Source organism: Triticum aestivum, chromosome 4B, assembly GCF_018294505.1.
Source record: "Triticum aestivum cultivar Chinese Spring chromosome 4B, IWGSC CS RefSeq v2.1, whole genome shotgun sequence".
In the NCBI taxonomy this organism is placed as follows: domain Eukaryota; kingdom Viridiplantae; phylum Streptophyta; class Magnoliopsida; order Poales; family Poaceae; genus Triticum; species Triticum aestivum.
In genome coordinates, this window is record NC_057804.1 from 402,629,849 (window position 1) to 402,644,360 (window position 14,512).

The following is a 14,512-nucleotide window of genomic DNA, read 5'->3' on the forward strand; positions in this document are numbered from 1 at the left end:
CAGGCCCCCCCAAGCCCAATCTGAATTGGGAGGGGGGCTGGCCCCCCATTCCATCTCTCCCTCTCCCTCTTCCTTCTTCACCTACTCCAACTAGGGAAGGGGGGAAACCTACTCCTACTGGGAGTAGGACTCCCCCCCTTGGGCGCGCCATAGAGGGCCGGCCCTCCCCCTCCTCCACTCCTTTATATACGGGGGAGGGGAGCACCCCATAGACACACAAGTTGATCAAGTTGATCTTTTAGCCGTGTGTGGTGCCCCCCTCCACAGATTTCAACCTCGGTCATATCATCTAGTGCTTAGGGGAATCCCTGCACCGGTAACTTCATCATCACCATCATCACGCCGTCGTGTTGACGAAACTCTCCCTATGCCTCAACTGGATCTAGAGTTCGTGGGACGTCACCGAGATGAACGTGTACAAATCACGGAGGTGTCGTACCTTCGGTGCTATGATCGGTCGGATCATGAAGACGTACAACTACATCAACTGCGTTGTCATAATGCTTCTGCTTTTGGTCTACGAGGGTACGTAGACAAAACTCTCCCCTCTCGTTGCTATGCATCACCTAGATAGATCTTGCGTGATCGTAGGATTTTTTTGAAGTTACTGCGTTACCCATCAACTTGTGGTATCCTCAAATGAGGAATTTGTGACCATAGAAATAGTTGAAGAATTTGAAGTAATAGAAGCATTTGAAGTTTCAGGTGAATAATTAGCAGATTCACGTTCAATGCATTTCAGACATGGTGGAATGAATTCTTCCTGAGTGGAACTGATCTGTTGAGCAAGCAAAGAATCATTTTCCCTTTGAAGATCTTCATGACTCACCCTTAGTTTCTCAAGATCTTGCTTTCTTTGAAGAAATTCATAAGAAAGCTTCTCATGATCGGCTAAGAGTGTTCCATGATGACCTTGAAGGTTATCAAACTTGGACTGTAGTCGTTGAAGATTATCAGACAGAGTTCGAGTTTGATTCATTTCCTCACCCAAGAGGTCATCGCTTTTGCTAGCAAATTTTGAACCCTTTCCAAAGCTTTTTGTTGTTTCATGGCAATATTAGCAAGCTTGGAATAGCTAGGTTTGATGTTTTCATCAGATTCATCTTCACTCGATTCAGAGGGAGGGGTATTTGAGTACCTTGGCACCTTTTGCCATGAAGAAGCAAATTTATCGTCACGATCATCAGTGGAATTGGAGTTGCCATGTTCCTCCGTGTTGAAGATGGACTTGCTGACAAAAGTAGTAGCAAGAGCTAGGCTCGCCACACCAGAGTTTGACTCCTCAGATTCCTCCTCTTCCTCATTTTCTTCAGATTCAACTTCAGATTCCATTTCCTTTCCAATGAATGCCCGAGCGTTTCTGGAACTGTTCTTCTTATGAGATGAAGACTTTGAAGATTTTGACGATGAGGACTTTGAAGATTTCTTCTTTTTCTTCGAGTCATCTGAACTGTCATCCTTGTACTTTTTCTTCTTTGATTCCTTCACCCACTGAGGACAATCAGCAACGAAGTGACCGGACTTCTTGTTGGAAATATGCCCTAGAGGCAATAATAAAATGTTTATTATTATATTTCCTTGTTCATGATAATTGTCTGTTGTTCATGCTATAATTGTATTAACCGGAAACCATAATACATGTGTGAATACATAGACCACAACATGTCCCTAGTGAGCCTCTAGTTGACTAGCTCGTTGATCAATAGCTGATTATGGTTTCCTGACCATGGACATTGGATGTCATTGATAACGGGATCACATCATTAGGAGAATGATGTGATGGACAAGACCCAATCCTAAGCATAGCACAAGATTGTGTAGTTCGTTTGCTAGAGCTTTTCTAATGTCAAGTATCTTTCCTTAGACCATGAGATTGTGCAACTCCCAGATACCGTAGGAATGCTTTGGGTGTACCAAACGTCACAACGTAACTGGGTGGCTATAAAGGTGCACTACAGGTATCTTCAAAAGTGTCTGTTGGGTTGGCACGAATCGAAACTGGTATTTGTCACTCCGTATGATGGAGAGGTATCTCTGGGCCCACTCGGTAATGCATTATCATAATGAGCTCAATGTGACTAAGGAGTTAGTCATGGGATCATGCGTTACAGAACGAGTAAAGAGACTTGTCGGTAACGAGATTGAACAAGGTATAGGGATACCGACGATTGAATCTCGGGCAAGTAACATACCGATGGACAAAGGGAATTGTATACGGGATTGATTGAATCTCCGACATCGTGGTTCATCCGATGAGATCATCGTGGAACATGTGGGAGCCAACATGGGTATCCAGATCCCGCTGTTGGTTATTGGCGGGAGAGATGTCTCGGTCATGTCTGCATGGTTCCCGAACCCGTAGGGTCTACACACTTAAGGTTCGGTGACGCTAGAGTTGTTATGGGAAATAGTATGTGGTTATCGAAGGTTGTTAGGAGTCCCGGATGAGATCCGGACGTGGTGAGGAACTCTGGAATGGTCCGGAGGTGAAGATCGATATATTGGACGAAGGGTATTGGAGTCCGGAATTGTTTCGGGGGTACCGGGTGACGACTAGCGTGTCCGAAAGGGGTTTCAGAGGCCCAGGCAAGAGTTTGGGGGCATTATGGGCCAAGGGGAGGGGGCACATCAGCCCACTAAGGGGCTGAGCGCCCCTCCCACTCCATCTCACATAACCTGGAGAGGTGGGGGCGCCTCCTCTAGGGCAGCCACCCCTCCCGGCTTGGGGGCCAAGTTTCCTAGGGGTGGGGGCACCCAAACCTATCTAGGGTTTCCCCTGTGGCCGCCGTCCCTCCCATAGGGAAACCCTGGGGCGTCTCCTCCTCCCCCTTCCCTCTATATATAGCGAGGGAGAGAGAGGGTAGGCACACCCCTTCCTTTGGCGTAGCCCTCTCCCTCCTCCAACACCTCCTCCTCCTCTGTAGTGCTTGGCGAAGCCCTGCAGGAGAACTACAAGCTCCACCACCACGCCGTCGTGCTACAGGAGATCTCCCTTAACTTCTCCTCTCCCCTTGATGGATCAAGAAGGAGGAGACGTCCCCGGGCTGTACGTGTGTTGAACGCGGAGGCGCTGCCCGTTCGGCGCTAGACCAGATCTTCCCGATTTGAATCGCCGCGAGTACGACTCCATCATCTGCGTTCTAGTAACGCTTCCGCTTAGCAATCTTCAAAGGTATGAAGATGCACTTCCCCTCTCTCTCTCTTGTTGCTAGAATCTCCTAGATGGATCTTGGTGATACGTAGGATTTTTTTTTGAATTATTGCTACGTTCGCCAAAAGTAGCATCATGAGCTAGGTCTATGCGTAGATTCTATGCACGAGTAGAACACAAGTAGTTGTGGGCGTTGGTTTGTTCAATTTGCTTACCGTTACTAGTCCTATCTTGGTTTGGCGATACTGTGAGATGAAGCAGCCCAGACCGACCTTACACGTATGCTTACGTGAGACAGGTTCCACCGACTGACATGCACTTGTTGCATAAGGTGGCTAGCGGGTGTCTGTCTCCCCCACTTTAGTCGGATCAGATTTGATGAAAAGGGTCCTTATGAAGGGTAAATAGCAATTGGCATATCCCCGTTGTGGCTTTTGCGTAGGTAAGAAACGTTCTTGCTAGAAACCCATAGCAGCCACAAAAAACATGCAACAACAATTAGAGGACGTCTAACTTATTTTTGCAGGGTATGCTATGTGATGTGATATGGCCAAAAGAATGTGATGAATGATATATGTGACGTATAAGATTGATCATGTTCTTGTAATAGGAATCATGACTTGCATGTCGATGAGTATGACAACCGGCAGGAGCCATAGGAGTTGTCTTAATTTATCGTATGACCTGCGTGTCATTGAAAATGCCATGTAATTACTTTACTTTATTGCTAACCGTTACCCATAGTAGTAGAAGTAATAGTTGGCGAGACAACTTCATGAAGACACGGTGATGGAGATCATGGTGTCATGCTGGTGACGAAGGTGATCATGCCGCGCCTCAAAGATGGAGATCAAAGGCGCAAGATGATATTGGACATATCATGTCACCTTATGATTTGCATGTGATGTTTGTCATGTTTACATCTTATTTTCTTAGAACAACGGTAGCATAAATAAGATGATCCCTCACTAAAATTTCAAGAAAGTGTTCCCCCTAACTGTGCACCGTTGCGAAAGTTCGTTGTTTTGAAGCACCACGTGATGATCGGGTGTGATAGATTCTAATGTTCGCATACAACGGATGTAAGCTAGATTTACACATGCAAAACACTTAGGTTGACTTGACGAGCCTAGCATGTAAAAACATGGCTTCGGAACACAAGAGACCAAAAGGTCGAACATGAGTCGTATAGTAGATACGATCAACATGAAGATGTTCACCGATGATGACTAGTCCGTCTCACGTGATGATCGGACACGACCTACTTGACTCGGATCATGTATCACTTAGATGACTAGAGGAGTGTCTATCTAAGTGGGAGTTCACTAAATAATTGATTAGATGAACTTAATTATCATGAACATAGTCAAATGGTCTTTACAAATTATGTCGTAGCTTACACTTTAGTTCTATTATTTTAGATATGTTTCTAGAGAAAAAAATTAGTTGAAAGTTGACAGTAGCAATTATGCATACTGGGTCCGTAAACTAAGGATTGTCCTCAATGCTGCACAAAAGGATTATGTCCTTAATGCACCGCTCGGTGAGCTCAACCTCGAGCGTCGTCTGTGGATGTTGCGAACATCTAACATACACGTTTTGATGACTACGTGATAGTTCAGTGCGTAATGCTAAACGGTTTAGAATTGAGGCACCAAAGATATTTTTGAAACATCGCATAACATATGAGATGTTCCAAGGGCTGAAATTGGGATTTCAGGCTCGTGCCCGTGTCAAGAGGTATGAGACCTCCGACAAGTTTCTTAAGCCTGCAAACTAAGGGAGAAAAGCTCAATCGATGAGCATGTGCTCACATTGTCTGAGTACTACAATCGCTTGAATCGAGTGGGAGTTAATTTTCTAGATGAGATAGTGATGGTTCTCCAAAGTCATTGCCGCCAAGCTACTAGAGCTTCGTGATGAACTATAACATATCAGGGATAGATATGATGATCCTTGAGCTAATCGCGATGTTTGACACCGCGAAAGTAGAAATAAAGTAGGAGCATCAATTGTTGATGGTTAGTAAAACCACAAGTTTCAAGAAGGGCAAGGGAAAGAAGGGATACTTCATGAAATGGCAAATCAGTTGCTGCTCTAGTGAAGAAACCCAAGGTTGAACCCAAACCCGAGACTAAGTGCTTCTGTAATGAGGGGAACGGTCACTGAAGCAGAACTACCCTAGATACTTGGTAGATGAGAAGGCTGGCAAGGTCGACAGAAGTATATTGCATATACATTATATTAATGTGTACTTTACTAGTACTCCTAGTAGCACTAGGGTATTAGATACCGGTTCGGTTGCTAAGTGTTAGTAACTCGAAATAAAAAGCTACGGAATAAATGAAGACTAGCTAAAGGTGAGATGACGATTTGTGTTGGAAGTGTTTCCAAGGTTGATGTGATCAAACATCGCATGCTCCCTCTACCATCGGGATTGGTGTTGAACCTGAAAGTGTGTTACGTCGACTAGATGGGGGGTGAATAGGCGATTTTTATGAATTCTTCACTGAGGAATTTCACGGTGAGGAAATTCCTAAGCGAAGAACTACTTGCAGCGGAATAAGTACTCAGGTATAAGCAAAACAGAGTAACAACATAGTCATCATGATGAAATGAAAGACAAACACATAATACAGAAAGTGTAAACACAGGATAAGTAGGATGAAGACAAACAGACTAAAGAAATAGGATTGAGGAATTAGAGAAAGTCTTCAGTCAAAGTCTTCAAATAGTAATGATCAGGTACATCAACACATAAATGAGGAAATGAAAGGGTTGAGGAAATAGAACCAGTTGGCTTGGTGAAGACAATGATTTGGTAGACTAGTTCCAACTGCTGTGACAATTGTACGTCTGGTTGGAGCGGCTGAGTATTTAAACTCGAGGACAGACAGTCCCGGACACACAGTCCTCACCGTATTCTCCTTGAGCTAAGATCACACAAACCTCGCCCAACAGTAGTGGTAAGTCTTCACAGGTAACTTCCAAACCTTCACAGACTTGGTCACTCGGCAATCCACAATTCCTCTTGGATGCTCAGACCATGACGCCTAATCGTCTGGAGGGTACACAGTCCTCAAAGGTAACAACCGTCGGTTCCACACAGGAACAATCTCTTCAGTGATTCTCAATCACTTTGGGGTTTGTAGGTTTGGGTTTGGGATTTGGGTTTTCCTCACTTGATGATTTTCGCTCAAAGTCCTCGGAGGATGGGATGCTCTCAAATGACAAGTGTCAGTTTCTCTCGGAGCAGCCAACCAGCTAGTGGTTCTAGGGGGCGGCTATTTATAGCCTAGGGAGCAGCCCGACATGACAAGACATAAATGCCCTTGTTTGATATGACCGTTAGGTGGTAGGATATTTTAGGACAGCTGGCGCACGGCACAGCAACGATCGGATTTGAGGTTCGAATTCCTCAGGGCTATCATGTTCCTCACTGTGTAGGCAATCCGCACTGGCAAATTCCTAACTCCTCAGCCAGAACAAATTCCTCAGAGACCAGAAGATCTTCATCTCTTTCACTGAATAAATTGACTGAACTGATATGAGATTTCCAATGGCTTCACTCGAAGGATTGGGTAGGTGTAGGATTTTGAGATGAGCATCACTTGGAAATCTGTTTCCTTAGTATTACCTCGACCCCCTTTAACAGTATGGTGTTTCCTATGACTCAAGAAGAAGAAAATGAAACTACGAAAACAAAAGTCTTCACGCTTCAGATTCCTCGCATGAATATCGAAGTCTTTAAGGTCACACCAATTTCTTCACTTTCAAAGTCTTCAGGAGAACAAAAGTCTTCAGCCGAAGATATTCATTTTTAGGGGTCAACTTTCACCGTAAATATCAAACTCCTCATTGACTTATAGAGCCTGTGTACACTCACAAACATATTAGTCCCTTAACCTATAAGTCTTCAATACACCAAAATCACTAAAGGGGCACTAGATGCACTTACAATCTCCCCCTTTTTGGTGATTGATGACAATATAGGTTAAGTTTTCAACGTGGATAAACATATGAATTGAAAGTACTCAATATTGAGGAATTTGATTGCAAGATATATATAAGAACTCCCCCTGAAGATGTGCATAGTGAGGAATTTGCTTTTGAAGCAATGCACATTTGAAGAGTAGAATCATTGAGACCCCCCTCTATATCTTGTAATTCATACACGCATTTAACAAATGAAATGAAGAATTTGAAATGCATGATGAAATATGGTGACTGATGTGATTCAGCATGCGTGCATAGCATTAATGAGGAAATATCATGCAAAAAAACAGAGGAAAAGTATCAGATCACCATCGGACTTAAGTTTACAACTCATACAACAAAAGCTTCAGAAGAGCGAGTGTTGCAACTTAACAAAAAATGCCCATATATATAGACCCGCTTGAAGACTAACTCAAATTTCTCCCCCTTTGTCATCAAAGGACCAAAGGGGACGAAAAGTGAGGACTAACACCCCTGAAGAATTTCTTCATGAAGTCGATGGAGGAGCGTCAGCGTTGTTGGGGTCGTTTGTTGGAGAAGGGCCTGCTGCAGTGTCGTCCAGATCTTCATTTTCGTTAGTATCACGGGATGAGGAATATGAACTGGGCACGAAAGGAGGAACTGCAACTTTCTTGAATTTCTTAGGTGGGGGCTTAGACCAGCCGAAGTCCTGCTTGAAGCCCATCTGCTTGAGATCCTCATCACCATAGAGATGAGACAGACTAGCCCAGGTGCGATCGAAAACTTCATTGAGGTAGTAATGGTTCTTCTTCACTAAATTATATGTGGTAGTCATGTTGTGAAGAATTGAACAAAACTGATGTTTTACCCATTTGTGATTGCGATCCACCTTTTGATGAAGACCGAGGAGAAGCTCACGATCAGTCATCACCCTTGGAGCTGTTGCGTGAGGACTTTGCTTTGAGGCATTAGCGGCAGAATCATGAGTAGCAGAGTCATCATTGGTGGAGTATGAAGCAGCTTTGCGAAACTGTCCATCCAATGGTCGAATGCCCTCATCAATAACAGCAGTGGCCTTGCCCTTTTCATCATCTGAGGAAAATGTCTGTTTGAGGACTTCAATTGGAGGCAAGTAGCTGCCATGGTTGAGTGTATCAGCTTTGTAGTTGAGTGAAGACCTTGATCTGAGGAATCTCATAATCCAGGGAGCGTAAGGCTTCAACTCAAATGGGGACATTGCAACGTTTGTCAAAGTCCTCATGAAGAAATAATGATAGTTCACGGGAATACCGTGCATGATGTTGAAAAGAGATTCTTCATGATGCCAATGACTTCTTCATCATTCGAGTTGTGGCCTTTGATTGGACTCAATGTCTTCGTCAGGATGCGATAGACTGTCCTTGGCACATATTGCAATTCCTTCACAAGGAATTTGGTCCTTGAGGCTTGTCCAGGCTTCAGTGGCTTCATCTGCACTTGCATGAAATGATCTGACAGCTCAGGTTCAGAGTATATGAGACGTGCACCTTCTAGGGGAGGACTGACAAGCATGGCATGAAGCAATTCAGTGGCCGGTGCCTTATAGTGTGTGTTCTCTGTCATCTAGTCCAACACCCATGAGTTCACGTCTTCAACATTGCATGTGATGTTCAACGTCGCATTGAATTGAAAAATGAGTTCTTCATTCCAATCGCAGATGTTAGTGCAGAAATTGAGCAGGCCAGCATCATGAATGGCAGCGAGGACTGGCGTGCAGTAAGGCAGTGATTCCATATCCAAGTGAGGAATATGCTCATGGTCGAAGACTTTGTCTTTGTTGAAGAGCACTGAAGAATAGAAACTTGCTTGACTAGCTGTCTAGAAGCGCTTCCTCCTCAAACAAGCAGAATCATATGGATTATAATCAGTGAATAATACATGCTCATTCAAGAAGGCATCAGCCTTGAACTTCGGAGTTTTGGAGAATGGATTCTTTGGCTGTGGCTGAGGAGTGTCAGTGTGTCACGCCCAATATGCGACCCTATCCAACAGGAACTCGAAGGTCCCACCAAGGATAGACCCGCATATTGAAACGCTTTTGCAAGGTGGATATCATTACATCAACATTACATAATAGATGGGGATACATACATAAGGCATACAATGCCACACGAATACAACATCACAATACATTAGAGCATCATCCGACTACGGGTGAAACACAAACAGAAACTCAAACGACAACCACCCTGCTAGCCCAGGCTGCCGACCTGGAACCTATCCCTGATCGAAGAAGAAGCAGAAGAAGCACTCCAAAACAAGCAAACATCGCTCTCGCGGCATGATCATCGCATAACCTGTACCTGCAACTATTGTTGTAGTAATCTGTGAGCCACGAGGACTCAACAATCCCATTACCATGGGTATCAAGACTAGCAAAGCTTAAAGGGAAAGGAAGGGGTAAAGTGGTGAGGCTGCAACAGCGACTAAGCATGATATGGTGGCTAAACATACGCAAATAAGAGCGAGAAGAGAGCAAAAGGAACGGTCGTGAAGCTAGCAATGATCAAGAAGTGATCCTGAACTCCTACTTACGTCAAACATAACCCAAAACCATGTTCACTTCCCGGACTCCGCCGAAAAGAGACCATCACGGCTACACACACGGTTGATGCGTTTTAATTCGGATCTGGTGTCAAGTTATCTACAACCGGACATTAACAAATTCCATCTGCCCATAACCGCGGGCACAGCTTTTGAAAGTTTAAACCCTGCAAGGGTGTCCCAACTTAGCCCATGATAAGATCTCGCGATCAACGAAGGATATACCTTCTCCCAGGAAGACCCGATCAGACTCGGCATCCCGGTTTACAAGACATTTCGACAATGGTAAAACAAGACCAGCAAGACCGCCCGATGCGCCAACAATCCCGATAGGAGCTGCACATATCTCGTTCTCAGGGCAACACCGGATGAACACTACGTACAACTAAAACCAGACCTCGAGTTTTCCCGAGGTGGCGCTGCAAGTGGCTCTGGTTCAGACCAACACTTAGACAAGCATTGGCCCGTGGGGGGACTATAATAAAGATGACCCTTGGGTTAATTACTCCCAAGGGAAATATAGGTGGTGGTGAGGCAAATGGTAAAAACAATGTTGGGCCTTGCTGGAGGAGTTTTATTCAAAGCAAACTGTCAAGGGGGTCCCATAAATCACCCAACCGCGTAAGGAACGCAAAATCCGGGAACATAACACCGGTATGACGGAAACTAGGGCGGCAAGAGTGGAACAAAACACCAGGCATAAGGCCGAGCCTTCCACCCTTTACCAAGTATATAGATGCATTAATTAAAATAAGAGATATTGTGATATCCCAACATAATCCTGTCCACCATGGAGCAATCTTCAACTTCACCTGCAACTAACAACGCTATAAGAGGGCTGAGCAAAGCGGTAACATAGCCAAGCAATGGTTTGCTAGGAAGGGTGTCAAAGGTTAGAGGTTCATGGCAATTTGGGAGGCTTGATGAGCAAAAGATAGGTAACGCAACATAGCGATAGAACGAAGCAACTAGCATAGCAATGATAGTAGTGAGATCCAGGGTAGCGGTCATCTTGCCTGAAATCCCGCACGGAAGAAGAACGAGTCCATGAAGAAGATGAAGCCACGAAGACGAACCAAGCGTAGACGAACGAATCCTCACGATCGCATCGAAACGGGAACTATCGAAAAGAAGCACACAACATAGTAAACACACCACACATGAACAAGGCATGATGCACAAGCAAGCATGATGCATGACAAAGCTACATGAAGCTACTCATGGCAAGAGATGATGCATACAAGAGCAACACATCAAAGCAAGTTTAAATGAGGCCGAAAACAACATATAACAATTCCGGTAAGTCCTCATATGCAAATTTCGAAATTGGTCCAGATCTGATTAAACCTTATGTTCAAGTTGTTAAACAGCAAGTTAAGATGCACAAAGATGATCTACACGAGATTCTAGTCAAGTTACATATAAAGTTCATTTAGTTCGGAGCTACGGCCTAGAAGATATGAGCAAAACAAGTTAAACATGGCATTGATGCAAAATGCACCCAAACATCAAGCAAACACCTCAACACAAGGATGCAACATGATAATATGAAGCTACATGTAATTCTAAGAAAGTTCCATATAGAGCACACTCAAAACGGAGCAACGGTTCAACACACACACATGAACCAAGTTTAAAGGACAAGCTGTCCAAAACAGCAACTAGGCATCTTGCAAGAATCAAAACAACATGCTACAGGACCTCAACAAGAAAACAAAAGGCATGGGCATGATGTACAGGTAGAGCATAACAAAACATGAACACTGAGCTATCTCCAGAAATCACTAGAACATGCTCAAACACACATGGCAAGATTGCTAATAATAACAGTTCAGACTTTGCAGAAAATAACATCAGGTTGCAATGTTTAGAGCTATCAAACAACATGTTACAGGAACTTATCATGGCAAACAAAGGCATGGCATGAATCTACTAATTGGATAGAACAAGAGTGCTTTACTGACCATGAGCCAAAAAGGATCAGAAGATATGATGGCACCCATGTAAACATGGCAAGTTATATTACAGATTTATACATGGCAGGAACAACAATAAGTAGGCATGTTGGTGAGCTTGTACCACTCACCACAGAGCAATAAATGGCATGGCAAGGCAACCAACAGTAAGAAGGAATGTTTGGGAAGCTAAGCATGGCAATAACAAGTTCATAGGGTACATGGATCACTAACCACAATCATGACAACAACTGAACTTAACGCTAACAGACCGACAAAAAACATTATTTAGCAACTTTGGAGCAAGATTGCAACAAGCTACAGCAGGCTATAATTGCAACCAGGGGCATGGATGGACAGAGCATAACATGTAGAACAAAACACCCTTAGTGAACATCTCCAAAATATGCATAGAATGACTAGTAGGATCAGGTTTACCTAGCATCACGAAATAACAGATTCACCCTAGCAAAACAGTAACAACAAGTACACTACTTAACAAGCTCGATTCACTCACCACAAGTCATTGCATGACAAGATAAGCATAGCATCAGCAAGAAGACATGTTTATGAAACAAACCGAGGGAGGAACAAGTTCATAGCATGCAAGGATCAACTACAACACCCTTGGCAAAATTGAATAACATGTAAACAATCTGCCAGGAAACATTTTGTAGCAAAAGTAGAGCATGAAAATGGCACGCTAGACTACTCCATAATTGCAAAAAGGGGCATGAATGGATATAGCATAACCATATGTTCAAAACATCCTTACTGAAGTATCTCAAAATAAGCATGGATCTCTCTGTAGCAACAAGTTTACATGGCATCAAATAATAGCAGAACAGGGACTAAAATCAGCAATATCACGACGCCTAGTTTGCCTGCTTGTGCTAGTCACCAAAATGATCACAAAAATACATGGTAAGCACCTCTGTAAAGATGGCACGACATAGATCAAAACACATGTAGACATCAACCTCATAGGATGCACACATCAAACATGGCAAAAATGACAAATGCACACATTCTGTTAAGAAACAGGAACTAACATTATGAAGCACTCTTGCAATGATGATTCAGGCATCAAGATGAGCTCAAATGAACATGATGCAATGTAAGGAAATGAAGTACTCATTGAGACGAACAATTTGACATATTACACGCACGAAATAGAGCAGTATGCATGGAGTTATGATGCGATGAACATGGCATAAAAATATCACTGACTCAGGGACTTAGAGAAAAATGGACCTCGGGGGAAAGTCAAAGCGGCGGTGGATCTCGCCGGAATCGCACCGGAGTTGGCCGGAGAAGGACATGGGGGCGCGGGAAGGACGGAGGAGGCCAGCGTGGGGCGGATCTGGTCCGGATCGGCCGGATCCGGGCGCGGCAGCGGACAGGGAGGCGGGGCGACGCCGTTCTCGGGCGAGACGAGCTCCGGCGGAACGAGCTCCATGGCGGGGTCGGGTCCTACGGGAGAGAGAGAGGGAGTCAGCGAGAGGGAGAGGCAGGCCAGAGAGGAAGAGGCAGAGGGAGGCGCGACGGGGCTGGCCTGAGGAGGCACTCGCCGACGGCGGGGCTCCGGTCACCGGACGGCGCACGGCGGCGGCGGGGCGATCGGGCTCTGCCCGATCCACGCGAGGGAGGAGCGGGGCGATGGCGGGGCGCGAGGGATGGCGGGGCCCGGTTCGACCCGGCGGCGGGCCGCGGATGGGCCTCGTGGGCTACGGCGACTGGAGGCGCGGGGAAGGCACGTGGCCTCCCCTGGTTGGCTCCAAGGCGGCGGGGACGACGGCGCTGGCGAGCGGGATGGCGCCAAGTGGCGGGCAGGAGGTGGTCGGGCACGGAAAATGAGGCACCGACGGCTGGGAGGTTAGGGGAGGATGCTAGGGATAGGTTTAGCCCAAAAATGGACGTGGGGGTGTCCATTTATAGGTAGGAGGGGCTAGGTTAGGGGAATTGGGGGCTTTCGAAGCCCTCCGATCGCGATCCGACAGATCCGATCGAGGGGGAGGTTAGACAGGCCTGGGAGAGGTTGGTGGGCTGTGTTTAGATGGGCTAGGCTTGAGGGGAGAGAAGAAAAGTGCAACCCGGTAGCAGTTTCGGAGGCCGAAACGTCCGACGAAAGTATCGGCAACGGTACCGCTATATATTTAACGGTTGGGTTATCAAACGAGCTCCGAATGCGACGAAACTTGACAGGCGCTCTACCGGTGCTATACCAAGGCCACTTGTCAAGACTCGGTCCATTCCGAGAACGTTTAACACCCGCACATGAAAACAAGGTCTGAGAGGGGCGACGGGCGCGCGCGAGAGGTCCGGACTCCGAACGGACAATGGAGAGAACTGGGAGAACCCGAACGGATGCAAGTTTTGAAAAACATGCAGATGAAATGCAGATGATGACATGGCAAAATGCAACACGCAAGCAAATGACATGGCAACGAAGGCGAATAACTGGCAGACACCTGGCACATCGAATCCGAGGCGTTACAACACTCCTCCACTAACAAGAGATCTCGTCCCGAGATCTTAGGACCGAGACGGAAGGAAAAAAAAGGAAGAGGTGAAACAAGAACTCTAAAGAAGAAGCAAAGAATCGAGAGCACTTGAGAAGAAGAGAGGAACGACGAGAATGACGAGAATCGAAAGCTCACGGAATCAGATAGACTATGAAAACGCTCCGGTTAGAACGAGATAAGAAACGAATAAGACTGAAAGGATTTAGGCAGCACTCCGACTCAAAATGGAAGGAATAGAACAAGAACTTCACAAGATGGAATGACACTTGACGACATAAACAACGCAATATCTTCGGAAGAATTGAAAGAATTTGAATGAAAAGAACTTGGAATGATTGAAT